The sequence below is a fragment of the Pseudophryne corroboree genome, unplaced genomic scaffold (genome assembly GCF_028390025.1).
Source record: "Pseudophryne corroboree isolate aPseCor3 unplaced genomic scaffold, aPseCor3.hap2 scaffold_497, whole genome shotgun sequence".
Classification (NCBI taxonomy): Eukaryota; Metazoa; Chordata; class Amphibia; order Anura; family Myobatrachidae; genus Pseudophryne; species Pseudophryne corroboree.
This window is the reverse complement of record NW_026970103.1, coordinates 178,672-192,602: the sequence shown is the minus strand read 5'-3', so window position 1 is coordinate 192,602 and position 13,931 is coordinate 178,672. Positions and strand designations below refer to the sequence as shown.

The 13,931-nt window shown below is 45.9% G+C and overlaps 9 non-coding genes across 9 annotated transcripts; 5 read left to right on the top strand and 4 right to left on the bottom strand.

Annotated features, from left to right (window-relative positions):
• Positions 1–4,071: 4,071 nt before the first annotated feature.
• On the bottom strand, positions 4,072–4,187 carry LOC135030342 (U5 spliceosomal RNA). Its single transcript, XR_010226364.1, has one exon. It is a non-coding gene; the product is annotated as a U5 spliceosomal RNA (small nuclear RNA).
• A 274-nt stretch (positions 4,188–4,461) lies between these two features.
• Positions 4,462–4,577, bottom strand: LOC135030334 (U5 spliceosomal RNA). Its single transcript, XR_010226356.1, has one exon. It is a non-coding gene; the product is annotated as a U5 spliceosomal RNA (small nuclear RNA).
• Positions 4,578–4,863: 286 nt separating this feature from the next.
• Positions 4,864–4,979, bottom strand: LOC135030329 (U5 spliceosomal RNA). Its single transcript, XR_010226351.1, has one exon. It is a non-coding gene; the product is annotated as a U5 spliceosomal RNA (small nuclear RNA).
• Positions 4,980–5,249: 270 nt separating this feature from the next.
• Positions 5,250–5,365, bottom strand: LOC135030332 (U5 spliceosomal RNA). Its single transcript, XR_010226354.1, has one exon. It is a non-coding gene; the product is annotated as a U5 spliceosomal RNA (small nuclear RNA).
• Positions 5,366–5,509: 144 nt separating this feature from the next.
• Positions 5,510–5,672, top strand: LOC135030300 (U1 spliceosomal RNA). The gene has a single exon (XR_010226329.1). It is a non-coding gene; the product is annotated as a U1 spliceosomal RNA (small nuclear RNA).
• A 671-nt stretch (positions 5,673–6,343) lies between these two features.
• Positions 6,344–6,507, top strand: LOC135030400 (U1 spliceosomal RNA). Its single transcript, XR_010226419.1, has one exon. It is a non-coding gene; the product is annotated as a U1 spliceosomal RNA (small nuclear RNA).
• A 152-nt stretch (positions 6,508–6,659) lies between these two features.
• On the top strand, positions 6,660–6,822 carry LOC135030298 (U1 spliceosomal RNA). The gene has a single exon (XR_010226328.1). It is a non-coding gene; the product is annotated as a U1 spliceosomal RNA (small nuclear RNA).
• A 671-nt stretch (positions 6,823–7,493) lies between these two features.
• Positions 7,494–7,657, top strand: LOC135030375 (U1 spliceosomal RNA). Its single transcript, XR_010226396.1, has one exon. It is a non-coding gene; the product is annotated as a U1 spliceosomal RNA (small nuclear RNA).
• Positions 7,658–7,809: 152 nt separating this feature from the next.
• Positions 7,810–7,972, top strand: LOC135030289 (U1 spliceosomal RNA). Its single transcript, XR_010226322.1, has one exon. It is a non-coding gene; the product is annotated as a U1 spliceosomal RNA (small nuclear RNA).
• Positions 7,973–13,931: the final 5,959 nt, after the last annotated feature.

The following is a 13,931-nucleotide window of genomic DNA, read 5'->3' as shown; positions in this document are numbered from 1 at the left end:
GGCCCATCTAGGAGTGGCACTGCAGTGTCACGCAGGATGGCCCTTCCAAAAAACACTCCCCAAACAGCACATGACGCAAAGAAAAATGAAAGAAAAAAGAGGTGCAAGATGGAATTGTCCTTGGGCACTCCCACCCACCCTTATGTTGTATAAACAGGACATGCACACTTTAACCAACCCATAATTTCAGTGACAGGGTCTGCCACACAACTGTGACTGAAATGACGGGTTGGTTTGGACCCCCACCAAAAAAGAAGCAATTAATCTCTCCTTGCACAAACTGGCTCTACAGAGGCAAGATGTCCACCTCATCATCATCCTCCGATTCATCACCGTGTACATCCCCCTCCTCACAGATTATCAATTTGTCCCCACTGGAATCTACCATCTCAGCTCCCTGTGTACTTTGTAGAGGCAATTGCTGCTGGTCATTGTCTCCACGGAGCAATTGATTATAATTCATTTTAATGAACATCATCTTCTCCACATTTTCTGGAAGTAACCTCGTACGCCGATTGCTGACAAGGTGAGCGGCGGCACTAAACACTCTTTCGGAGTACTACTTGTGGGAGGGCAACTTAGGTAGAATAAAGCCAGTTTGTGCAAGGGCCTCCAAATTGCCTCTTTTTCCTGCCAGTATACGTACGGACTGTCTGACGTGCCTACTTGGATGCGGTCACTCATATAATCCTCCACCATTCTTTCAATGGTGAGAGAATCATATGCAGTGACAGTAGACGTCATGTCGTAATCGTTGGCAGGTCCTTCAGTCCGGACCAGATGTCAGCATCAGCAGTCGCTCCAGACTGCCCTGCATCACCGCCAGCGGGTGGGCTCGGAATTCTGAGCCTTTTCCTCGCACCCCCAATTGCGGGAGAATGTGAAGGAGGAGCTGTTGACCGATCAAGTTCCACTTGACTTGATAATTTTCTCACCAGCAGGTCTTTGAACCCCTGCAGACGTGTGTCTGCCGGAAAGAGAGATACAACGTAGGTTTTAAATCTAGGATCGAGCACGGTGGCCAAAATGTAGTGCTCTGATTTCAACAGATTGACCACCCGTGAATCCTGGTTAAGCGAATGAAGGGCTCCATCCACAAGTCCCACATGCCTAGCGGAATCGCTCTGTCTTAGCTCCTCCTTCAATGTCTCCAGCTTCTTCTGCAAAAGCCTGATGACGGGAATGACCTGACTCAGGCTGGCAGTGTCTGAACTGACTTCACGTGTGGCAAGTGGATCTTGATCTTTCCCTAATTTTGGAACCTCAACATTTTTGTTCTCCATATTTTAATAGGCACAACTAAAAGGCACCTCAGGTAAACAATGGAGATGGATGGATTGGATACTAGTATACAATTATGGACGGGCTGCCGAGTGCCGACACAGAGGTAGCCACAGCCGTGAACTACCGCACTGTACTGTGTCTGCTGCTAATATATAGACTGGTTGATAAAGAGATAGTATACTCGTAACTAGTATGTATGTATAAAGAAAGAAAAAAAAACCACGGTTAGGTGGTATATACAATTATGGACGGGCTGCCGAGTGCCGACACAGAGGTAGCCACAGCCGTGAACTACCGCACTGTACTGTGTCTGCTGCTAATATATAGACTGGTTGATAAAGAGATAGTATACTCGTAACTAGTATGTATGTATAAAGAAAGAAAAAAAAACCACGGTTAGGTGGTATATACAATTATGGACGGGCTGCCGAGTGCCGACACAGAGGTAGCCACAGCCGTGAACTACCGCACTGTACTGTGTCTGCTGCTAATATAGACTGGTTGATAAAGAGATAGTATACTCGTAACTAGTATGTATGTATAAAGAAAGAAAAAAAAACCACGGTTAGGTGGTATATACAATTATGGACGGGCTGCCGAGTGCCGACACAGAGGTAGCCACAGCCGTGAACTACCGCACTGTACTGTGTCTGCTGCTAATATATAGACTGGTTGATAAAGATATAGTATACTTGTAACTAGTATGTATGTATAAAGAAAGAAAAAAAAACCACGGTTAGGTGGTATATACAATTATGGACGGGCTGCCGAGTGCCGACACAGAGGTAGCCACAGCCGTGAACTACCGCACTGTACTGTGTCTGCTGCTAATATAGACTGGTTGATAAAGAGATAGTATACTCGTAACTAGTATGTATGTATAAAGAAAGAAAAAAAAACCACGGTTAGGTGGTATATACAATTATGGACGGGCTGCCGAGTGCCGACACAGAGGTAGCCACAGCCGTGAACTGCCGCACTGTACTGTGTCTGCTGCTAATATAGACTGGTTGATAAAGAGATAGTATACTCGTAACTAGTATGACTATAAAGAAAGAAAAAAAAACCACGGTTAGGTGGTATATACAATTATGGACGGGCTGCCGAGTGCCGACACAGAGGTAGCCACAGCCGTGAACTGCCGCACTGTACTGTGTCTGCTGCTAATATAGACTGGTTGATAAAGAGATAGTATACTCGTAACTAGTATGACTATAAAGAAAGAAAAAAAAACCACGGTTAGGTGGTATATACAATTATGGACGGGCTGCCGAGTGCCGACACAGAGGTAGCCACAGCCGTGAACTACCGCACTGTACTGTGTCTGCTGCTAATATAGATTGGTTGATAAAGAGATAGTATACTACTAATATTATATATACTGGTGGTCAGGTCACTGGTCACTAGTCACACTGGCAGTGGCACTCCTGCAGCAAAAGTGTGCACTGTTTAATTTTAATATAATATTATGTACTCCTGGCTCCTGCTATAACCTATAACTGGCACTGCAGTGCTCCCCAGTCTCCCCCACAATTATAAGCTGTGTGAGCTGAGCACAGTCAGATATATATATATATACATTGATGCAGCACACTGGGCTGAGCAGTGCACACAGATATGGTATGTGACTGAGTCACTGTGTGTATCGTTTTTTTCAGGCAGAGAACGGATATATTAAATAAAACAAACAACTGCACTGTCTGGTGGTCACTGTGGTCGTCAGTCACTAAACTCTGCACTCTCTTCTACAGTATCACAGCCTCGGGTCAATCTCTCTCTCTCTCAACCCTAATCTAAATGGAGAGGACGCCAGCCACGTCCTCTCCCTATCAATCTCAATGCACGTGTGAAAATGGCGGCGACGCGCGGCTCCTTATATAGAATCCGAGTCTCGCGAGAATCCGACAGCGTCATGATGACGTTCGGGCGCGCTCGGGTTAACCGAGCAAGGCGGGAGGATCCGAGTCTGCTCGGACCCGTGAAAAAAACATGAAGTTCGTGCGGGTTCGGATTCAGAGAAACCGAACCCGCTCATCTCTAGTCCTTTCTACACTTTACCACTCTCCACCGGTATTATTATTTCTCCGCTCTCAAGTTCTACATTTCAGTTCATATTTCATCGCTCCCAAGTTCATTTATTATTTAACTGGTTCCAGCCAGTATCCACTACGTGCTAACAACAGTCAGGTTCCAGCCAGTATCCACAGCAGCTGTTTTATCTTCAGCAACCCAGCTTTTCCTGGAACACCAGCTGGCACAATCCTGGGTTATCTCCATTGCTACAGTCGGGCCTGGTAAGGACTTTCCATCTAGAAGATCATAAGAACTATCTCACACTACCAGTGCCCTGTGGCTCCTGCCATCCTGTAGTACCCAGGAACTGTATTTATTCTTTGCTGACTTTTACGTTTTCTTTTACTGCTGCTGTGTTGCGGAGTTGTCATAATAAACATCATTGACTTTTATCCAAGTTGTCGTGGTCACGCCTTCGGGCATTTATTATTTATGTTACTTACATGTCCAGGGGTCTGACACAACCTCCCAGGTTCCGGTACATCTCAGCCCCTACAACTGAGGCTGCCTCCCGTCAGCTCAGGCCCTCAGTTGTGACAGCTTCCCCTTGCTATAAACATGGTTTGTACTCTTTTCCATGTGTTCCCAGATCTTTCAAACAATTAGTGTGGTCAAGAAAGTTCTGTTTGAAAAGAAACAAACATTTACTGTCATTTCTATGCAAATGAGCTTACATTAAAGCACACTCGTTCTATCTTTAAACCGATAAAATAAAACCCCAATAAGATGGGGCATGCAAAAATTGAGATAAAACTCAGTTTTGCTCCTCTCCACGGAAATCTTTAGTAAAAGGCGAAAGATTTGTTCGTTCTGAAGAGAAACCACAGCATGACCAAGATTCTACCTGTCGCCTGAGTGCCATGCCAGCAGTCCTCATTCAGCTCAAAGTGAGCACCAACTTTGAAAGAAAGAAAGCAGATTTCTCACCAGGCTTCCCCTTGCTATAAACATGGTTTGTACTCTTTTCCATGTGCTCCCAGATCTTTCAAGCAATTAGTATAGTCAAGAAAGTTCTGTTTGAAAAGAAACAAACATTTACTGTCATTTCTATGCAAATGAGCTTACATTAAAGCACACTCGTTCTATCTTTAAACTGATAAAAGAAACCCCAATAAGACGGGGCATGCAAAAATTGAGATAAAACTCAGTTTTGCTCCTCTCCACGGAAATCTTTAGTAAAAGGCGAAAGATTTGTTCGTTCTGAAGAGAAACCAGAGCATGACCAAGATTCCACCTGTCGCCTGAGTGCCATGCCAGCAGTCCTCATTCAGCTCAAAGTGAGCACCCAATTTGAAAGAAAGAAAGCAGATTTCTCACCAGGCTTCCCCTTGCTATAAGCATGGTTTGTACTCTTTTCCATGTGCTCCCAGATCTTTCAAGCAATTAGTATGGTCAAGAAAGTTCTGCTTGAAAAGAAACAGGCATTTATTGTCATTGTTATGCAAATAAACTTACATTAAAGCTAACAAGAAAGCACACTCGTTCTGTCTTTAATCCGATAAAAGAAACCCCAATAATATGGGGCATGCAAAAATTGAGATAAAACTCAGTTTTGCTCCTCTCCACGGAAATCTTTAGTAAAAGGCGAAAGATTTGTTCGTTCTGAAGAGAAACCAGAGCATGACCAAGATTCCACCTGTCGCCTGAGTGCCGTGCCAGCAGTCCTCATTCAGATCAAAGTGAGCGCCCAATTTGAAAGAAAGCAGATTTCTCACCTGTCTTCTCCTTGCTATAAGCATGGTTTGTACTGTATTCCATGTGCTCCCAGATCTTTCAAGCAAGTAGCATGGTCAAGAAAGTTCTGTTTGAAAAGAAACAAACATTTACTGTCATTTCTATGCAAATGAGCTTACATTAAAGCACACTCATTCTATCTTTAAACCGATAAAAGAAACCCCAAAAAGATGGGGCATGCAAAAATTGAGATAAAACTCGGTTTTGCTCCTCTCCACGGAAATCTTTAGTAAAAGGCGAAAGATTTGTTCGTTCTGAAGAGAAACCAGAGCATGACCAAGATTTTTATCTGAAAATATGTGTTCTCCCTGCAGTTGTTGTCCCCAGATGAGAGTTCCCTTGTGCTGCCTCAGTTGAATCTCCTTTACTTGACAGGGGGATGCTCGAGCAGCGACCCTCCCCAGCTCTAGCCCAACTCCTACTTACCTGCCAGGTGAGATACTATGATCATGAAGGTGCTTCTCCCAGGGCAAGGCTCACCCATTGCACTCTGGGTGTGCTGCTTCTGCGTTTTCCCCAAATGTGGGAAACTTGACTGCATAATTTGTGTTTCCCCTGGTCGGCTCTCGTATAATTCAGATCTCTTTGTCTCAGGTCTCTCTCCAGCCTAGTTTGCTGTCTGTTTCCACTTCTCTTTTCTTGAGCCGCTCCCTTCTATGCCCTTGCGCACTATCCTGACTTCTCCCGTCTGCTTACTTCGTGCCTTCCAACGCACAATGCAAACTACAGGTAGTGCTGCAGGGCCCACACCCTTTTACTTGCCTTACAGAGCGTCTCTGGAGCAGTTACAGTGCCCAGCTGCTGCAAGAAATCAGCTTGAATGCTTCAGGGGCTGGGGCATAGCCAACATGAGCCCCACACCGAAGGAGGGTGGAGGTGTGTAATGCGAACTAGGGGTCATCCAAGCGCCGCAAAAGGCCGCCATGCCCTGCACGCCCCTTGTCTCTTTTCATATGCAGACGAGGGTTGAAGCCAACTTTGACCCACTGTTTGGATGACATCACCATATGCAAATCCATCTGCTGCAGGCCTTCCCCCAGGAATGCTTGCACTAGTTGTTGCATTTGGTTTGTTGTTTGGGGGTGCTTCAGTATTAGGCAGCCTTCTGCCCTCCCATGTTCATCTGAAAATATGTGTTCTCCCTGCAGTTGTTGTCCCCAGATGAGAGTTCCCTTGTGCTGCCTCAGTTGAATCTCCTTTACTTGACAGAGATGTGCCTGAGCAGCGGCCCTCCCCAGCCCTATCCCAAATCATACTTATTTTGCATAGGCGATACCATGGTCATGAAGATTGTTCTCCCAGGGTGAGGTTCATTCATTGCATTCTGGGTATGCTGACCCCTGTGATTTCCCCAAATGTGGGAAACTCGACTGCATTATTTGTGGTAGTGGGGGACTGTGTTTGTGCTTTCCTCTGGTCAGCTCTGGTAAAAATCAGATTTCTTTATATCAGATCTTCCTCTAGCCTTGTTCTTCTTTCGAGAGTTCCCTTGTGCTGCCTCAGTTGGATCTCTTTCACTTGAGAGGGGGGTGCCCGAGCAGCGACCCTCCCCAGCTCTAGCCCAACTCCTACTTACCTGCCAGGTGAGATACTATGATCATGAAGGTGCTTCTCCCAGGGCAAGGCTCACCCATTGCATTCTGGTTGTGCTGCCCCTGCGATTTCCCCAAATGTGGGAAACTTGACTGCATAATTTGTGTTTCCCTTGGTCATCTCTCGTATAATTCAGATCTCTTTGTCTCAGGTCTCTCTCCAGCCTAGTTTGCTGTCTGTTTCCACTTCTCTTTTCTTGAGCCGCTCCCTTCTATGCCCTTGCGCACTATCCTGACTTCTCCCGTCTGCTTACTTCGTGCCTTCCAATGCACAATGCAAACTACAGGTAGTGCTGCAGGGCCCACACCCTTTTACTTGCCTTACAGAGCAGCTCTGGAGCAGTTACAGTGCCCAGCTGCTGCAAGAAATCAGCTTGAATGCTTCAGGGGCTGGGGCATAGCCAACATGAGCCCCACACCGAAGGAGGGTGGAGGTGTGTAATGCGAACTAGGGGTCATCCAAGCGCCGCAATAGGGCGCCATGCCCTGCACGCCCCTTTTCTCTTTTCATATGCAGACGAGGGTTGAAGCCAACTTTGACCCACTGCTTGGATGGCATCACCATATGCAAATCCATCTGCTGCAGGCCTTCCCCCAGGAATGCTTGCACTAGTTGTTGCATTTGGTTTGTTGTTTGGGGGTGCTTCAGTATTAGGCAGCCTTCTCCCCTCCCATGTTCATCTGAAAATATGTGTTCTCCCTGCAGTTGTTGTCCCCAGATGAGAGTTCCCTTGTGCTGCCTCAGTTGAATCTCCTTTACTTGAAAGAGATGTGCCTGAGCAGCGGCCCTCCCCAGCCCTATCCCAAATCATACTTATTTTGCATAGGAGAGACCATGGTCTTGAAGATTGTTCTCCCAGGGTGAGGTTCATTCATTGCATTCTGGGTATGCTGACCCCTGTGATTTCCCCAAATGTGGGAAACTCAACTGCATTATTTGTGGTAGTGGGGGACTGTGTTTGTGCTTTCCTCTGGTCAGCTCTGGTAAAAGTCAGATTTCTTTGTTTCAGATCTTCCTCTAGCCTTGTTCTTCTTTCGAGAGTTCCCTTGTGCTGCCTCAGTTGGATCTCCTTCACTTGACAGGGGGGTGCCCGTGCAGCGACTCTCCCCAGCTCTAGCCCAACTTCTACTTACCTGCCAGGTGAGATACTATAATCATGAAGGTGCTTCTCCCAGGGCAAGGCTCACCCATTGCACTCTGGATGTGCTGCCCCTGCGATTTCCCCAAATGTGGGAAACTTGACTGCATAATTTGTGTTTCCCCTGGTCGGCTCTCGTATAATTCAGATCTCTTTGTCTCAGGTCTCTCTCCAGCCTAGTTTGCTGTCTGTTTCCACTTCTCTTTTCTTAAGTGCCTTCCAATGCACAATGCAAACTACAGGTAGTGCTGCAGGGCCCACACCCTTTTACTTGCCGTACAGAGCAGCTCTGGAGCTGTTACAGTGCCCAGCTGCTGCAAGAAATCAGCTTGAATGCTTCAGGGGCTGGGGCATAGCAAACATGAGCCCCACACCGAAGGAGGGTGGGGGTGTTTAATGCGAACTAAGGGTCATCCAAGCGCCGCAAAAGGCCGCCATGCCCTGCATACCCCTTTTCTTTTTTCATATGCAGATGAGGGTTCCAGCCAACTTTGGCCCACTGCTTGGATGACATCACCGTATGCAAATCCGTCTTCTGCAGAACTTCCCCCAGGAATGCTTGTACTAGTTGTTGCATTTGGTTTGTTGTTTGGGGGTGCTTCAGTATTAGGCAGCCTTCTGCCCTCCCATGTTCATCTGAAAATAGAGATATCGGCAAGGAAAAGCTGTATTGTACCTTTGCATTTTTCTCCCAAACGAAGGACACTAGAATGAAAATTTTAAAGCCTCCTATTAGTGCTTCATCTACACGTTATAGCCCTTAATTTTCCAATGCCTATCTCTTTGCAAAAGAGAGATATCGGCAAGGAAAAGCTGTATTGTACCTTTGCAGTTTTCTCCCAAACGAAGGACACTAGAATGAAAATTTTAAAGCCTCCTGTTAGTGCTTCATCTACACGTTATAGCCCTGAATTTTCCAATGCCTATCTCTTTGCAAAAGAGAGATATCGGCAAGGAAAAGCTGTATTGTACCTTTGCATTTTTCTCCCAAACGAAAGACACTAGAATGAAAATTTTAAAGCCTCCTGTTAGTGCTTCATCTACACGTTATAGCCCTGAATTTTCCAATGCCTATCTCTTTGCAAAAGAGAGATATCGGCATGGAAAAGCTGTATTGTACCTTTGCATTTTTCTCCCAAACGAAGGACACTAGAATGAAAATTTAAAAGCCTCCTGTTAGTGCTTCATCTACACGGTATAGCCCTGAATTTTCCAATGCCTAGCTCTTTGCAAAAGAGAGATATTGGCAAGGAAAAGCTGTATTGTACCTTTGCTTTTTTCTCCCAAACGAAGGACACTAGAATGAAAATTGTAAAGCCTCCTCTTAGTGCTTCATCTACACGTTATAGCCCTGAATTTTCCAATGCCTATCTCTTTGCAAAAGAGAGATATCGGCAAGGAAAAGCTGTATTGTACCTTTGCATTTTTCTCCCAAACGAAGGACACTAGAATGAAAATTTTAAAGCCTCCTGTTAGTGCTTCATCTACACGTTATAGCCCTGAATTTTCCAATGCCTATCTCTTTGCAAAAGAGAGATATCGGCAAGGAAAAGCTGTATTGTACCTTTGCATTTTTCTCCCAAACGAAAGACACTAGAATGAAAATTTTAAAGCCTCCTGTTAGTGCTTCATCTACACGTTATAGCCCTGAATTTTCCAATGCCTATCTCTTTGCAAAAGAGAGATATCGGCAAGGAAATGCTGTATTGTACCTTTGCATTTTTCTCCCAAACGAAAGACACTAGAATGAAAATTTTAAAGCCTCCTGTTAGTGCTTCATCTACACGTTATAGCCCTGCATTTTCCAATGCCTATCTCTTTGCAAAAGAGAGATATCGGCAAGGAAAAGCTGCATTGTACTTTTGCATTTTTCTCCCAAACGAAGGACACTAGAATGAAAATTTTAAAGCCTCCTTTTAGTGCTTCATCTACACGTAATAGCCCTGAATTTTCCAATGCCTATCTCTTTGCAAAAGAGAGATATCGGCAAGGAAATGCTGTATTGTACCTTTGCATTTTTCTCCCAAACGAAAGACACTAGAATGAAAATTTTAAAGCCTCCTGTTAGTGCTTCATCTACACGTTATAGCCCTGCAATAGAAACACCTTGGCTGGCGAAAATACATCACATATAGCCCCCAGGGCTATATGGATGAATTTTAACCCCTGGCAGATTCCACAGAAAAACGGGAGAAAAGGCCGCCGAGAAGGGGGCGGAGCCTATCTCCTCAGCACACTGGCGCCATTTTCTCTCACAGCTCCGTTGGAGGGAAACTCCCTGGCTCTCCCCTGCAGTTACTACACTACAGAAAGGGGTTAAAAAAGAGAGGGGGGCACTAATTAGGTGTAGTATAACAATACAGCAGCTATAAGGGGAAAAACACTTATATAAGGTTATCCCTGTATATATATATATATATATAGCGCTCTGGTGTGTGCTGGCATACTCTCCCTCTGTCTCCCCAAAGGGCTAGTGGGGTCCTGTCCTCTATCAGAGCATTCCCTGTGTGTGTGTGTGTGTCGGTACGATTGTGTCGACATGTATGAGGAGGAAAATGGTGTGGAGGCGGAGCAATTGCCTGTAATGGAGTTGTCACCCCCTAGGGAGTCGACACCTGAGTGGCTGAGCTTATGGAAGGAATTACGTGACAGTGTCAGCTCTTTACAAAAGATTGATGACATGAGACAGCCGGCTACTCAGCCTGTGCCTGTCCAGGTGTCTCAAAAGCCATCAGGGGCTCTAAAACGCCCGTTACCGCAGATGGCAGATACAGACGCCGACACGGATACTGATTCCAGTGTCGACGATTAAGAGACGAATGTGACTTCCAGTAGGGCCACACGTTACATGATTGAGGCTATGGAAAATGTTTTTACACATTTCTGATAATACCAGTACCACTAAAAAGGGTATTATGTTGGGTGAGAAAAAACTGCCTGTAGTTTTTCCTGCATCTGAGGAATTAAATGAAGTGTGTGATGATGCGTGGGTTTCCCCCGATAAAAACTGTTAATTCCTAAAAAGTTATTAGCATCATACCCCTTCCCGCCAGAGGATAGGGCACATTGGGAAACACCCCCTAGGGTGAATAAAGCCCTCACACGCTTGTCTAAACAGGTGGCACTACCGTCCCCGGATACGGCCGCCCTTAAGGAACCTGCTGACAGAAAGCAGTAAAATATCCTAAAATGTATATACACTCACACGGGTGTGATACTGCGACCAGCAATCGCCTCAGCCTGGATGTGCAGTGCTGGGGTGGCTTGGTCGGATTCCCTGACTGACAATATTGATACCCTAGATAGGGACAGTATATTACTGACTATAGAGCATTTAAAAGATGCTTTCTATATATGCGTGATGCACAGAGGGATATTTGCCGACTGGCATCAAGAGTAAGTGCGCTGTCCATTTCTGCCAGAAGAGGGTTATGGACAAGACAGTGGTCATGTGATGCTGATTCCAAAAGGCATATGGAAGTATCGCCTTATAAAAGGGAGGAGTTATTTGGGGTAGGTCTAACAGACCTGGTGGCCACGGCAACGGCTGGGAAATCCACATTTTTACCCCAGGTAGCCTCTCAACATAAGAAGACGCCGTATTATCAGGCGCAGTCCTTTGGGCCCCATAAGGGCAAGCGGGCAAAAGGCTCCTCATTTCTGCCCCGTGGCAGAGGGAGAGGAAAAAGGCTGCAGCAAACAGCCAGTTCCCAGGAACAGAAACGGTGGGGGCCCGTCTCATAAATTTCAGCGTGCAGTGGGCTCACTCACAGGTGGACCCCTGGATCCTTCAGGTGGTATCTCAGGGGTACAAATTGGAATTCGAGACGTCTCCCCTTCGCCGTTTTCCTAAAGTCTGCTTTACCGACGTCTCCCTCCGACAGGGAGGCGGTATGGGAAGCCATTCACAAGCTGTATTCCCAGCAGGTGATAATCAAGGTACCCCTCCTACAACAGGGAAAGGGGTATTATTCCACGCTGTTTGTGGTACCGAAGCCGGACGGCTCGGTGAGACCTAATTTAAATCTGAAATCCTTGAACACTTACATACAAAGGTTCAAATTCAAGATGGAGTCACTCAGAGCGGTGATGGCAAACCGGGAAGAAGGGGATTATATGGTGTCTCTGGACATCAAGGATGCTTATCTCCATGTCCCAAATTACCCTTCTCACCAAGGGTACCTCAGGTTTGTGGTACAGAACTGTCACTATCAGTTTCAGACGCTGCCGTTTGGTTTGTCCACGGCACCCCGGGTCTTTACCAAAGTAATGGCCGAAATGATGATACTCCTTCGAAGGAAGGGAGTTTTAATTATCCCTTACTTGGACGATCTCCGGATAAGGGCAAGATCCAGGGAACAGTTGGTAGTCGGGGTAGCACTATCTCAAGTAGTGTTGCGGCAGCACGGTTGGATTCTTAATATTCCAAAATCGCAGCTGATTCCGACGACACGTCTTCTATTCCTAAGGATGATCCTGGACACAGTCCAGAAAATAAGAATTTACTTACCGATAATTCTATTTCTCATAGTCCGTAGTGGATGCTGGGGACTCCGAAAGGACCATGGGGAATAGCGGCTCCGCAGGAGACTGGGCACAAAGTAAAAGCTTTAGGACTAGCTGGTGTGCACTGGCTCCTCCCCCTATGACCCTCCTCCAAGCCTCAGTTAGGATACTGTGCCCGGACGAGCGTACACAATAAGGAAGGATTTTGAATCCCGGGTAAGACTCATACCAGCCACACCAATCACACCGTACAACTTGTGATCTGAACCCAGTTAACAGCATGATAACAGAAGGAGCCTCTGAAAAGATGGCTCACAACAACAATAACCCGATTTTTGTAACAATAACTATGTACAAGTAATGCAGACAATCCGCACTTGGGATGGGCGCCCAGCATCCACTATGGACTATGAGAAATAGAATTATCGGTAAGTAAATTCTTATTTTCTCTAACGTCCTAGTGGATGCTGGGGACTCCGAAAGGACCATGGGGATTATACCAAAGCTCCCAACCGGGTGGGAGAGTGCGGATGACTCTGCAGCACCGAATGAGAGAACTCCAGGTCCTCCTCAGCCAGGGTATCAAATTTGTAGAATTTAGCAAACATGTTTTCCCCTGACCAAGTAGCTGCTCGGCAAAGTTGTAAAGCCGAGACCCCTCGGGCAGCCGCCCAAGATGAGCCCACTTTCCGTGTGGAATGGGCTTTTACAGATTTTGGCTGTGGCAGGCCTGCCACAGAATGTGCAAGCTGAATTGTACTACAAATCCAACGAGCAATCGTCTGCTTAGAAGCAGGAGCACCCAGCTTGCTGGGTGCATACAGGATAAACAGCGAATCAGATTTTCTGACTCCAGCCGTCCTGGAAACATATATTTTCAGGGCCCTGACTACGTCCAGCAACTTGGAATCCTCCAAGTCCCTAGTAGCCGCAGGCACCACATATGAAAAATTAGGTAAGGGCTTTTATAGGATAAAGCCGCCAATTCTGAGACACGATGTACAGAGAGCCAACGTAAAAAATAACAATGTTTATTAATAAAACATATAAAAAGATTAATTGTCAAATAACCGGTGAAAAATATATATAAATATATATAAGAACATTCTACCTTTGAGAAAGTCACGTGAACGTGACGAAACGCGTCAGGACCCGCCCCTATCCACACTCAGCTCAGGTGAAATCTTCCAGGTGTTCCTTGGTCCCCGCTGCACCCTCCTTCTACAGCATCCGACATCAGCGGCTTCAGCGCACACGCCGCCACGACCGGGTTGTGAGAGAGACGGTCCATTCCTTTCCGCTGCACAGCGTATATGGGCATTGCAGGACATTGAAGCCGAGGACGCTCGGCTCTTACCAGCCCATTTTGGAAAGGTATTGAATATCAATTTCAACTGAGGGACTTTTTTATTCATTAGGATCCTACCAACACACCTGGTATTTATCAACTATCTAACAAGTGAATCACTGAACTTTTCACCCCAATAAGCTGAGTCATTACAATATACCACTAGTTCACGTCTAGTGACTGTTCTTATATATATTTGTATATATTTTTCACCGGTTATTTGACAATTAATCTTTTTATATGTTTTATTAATAA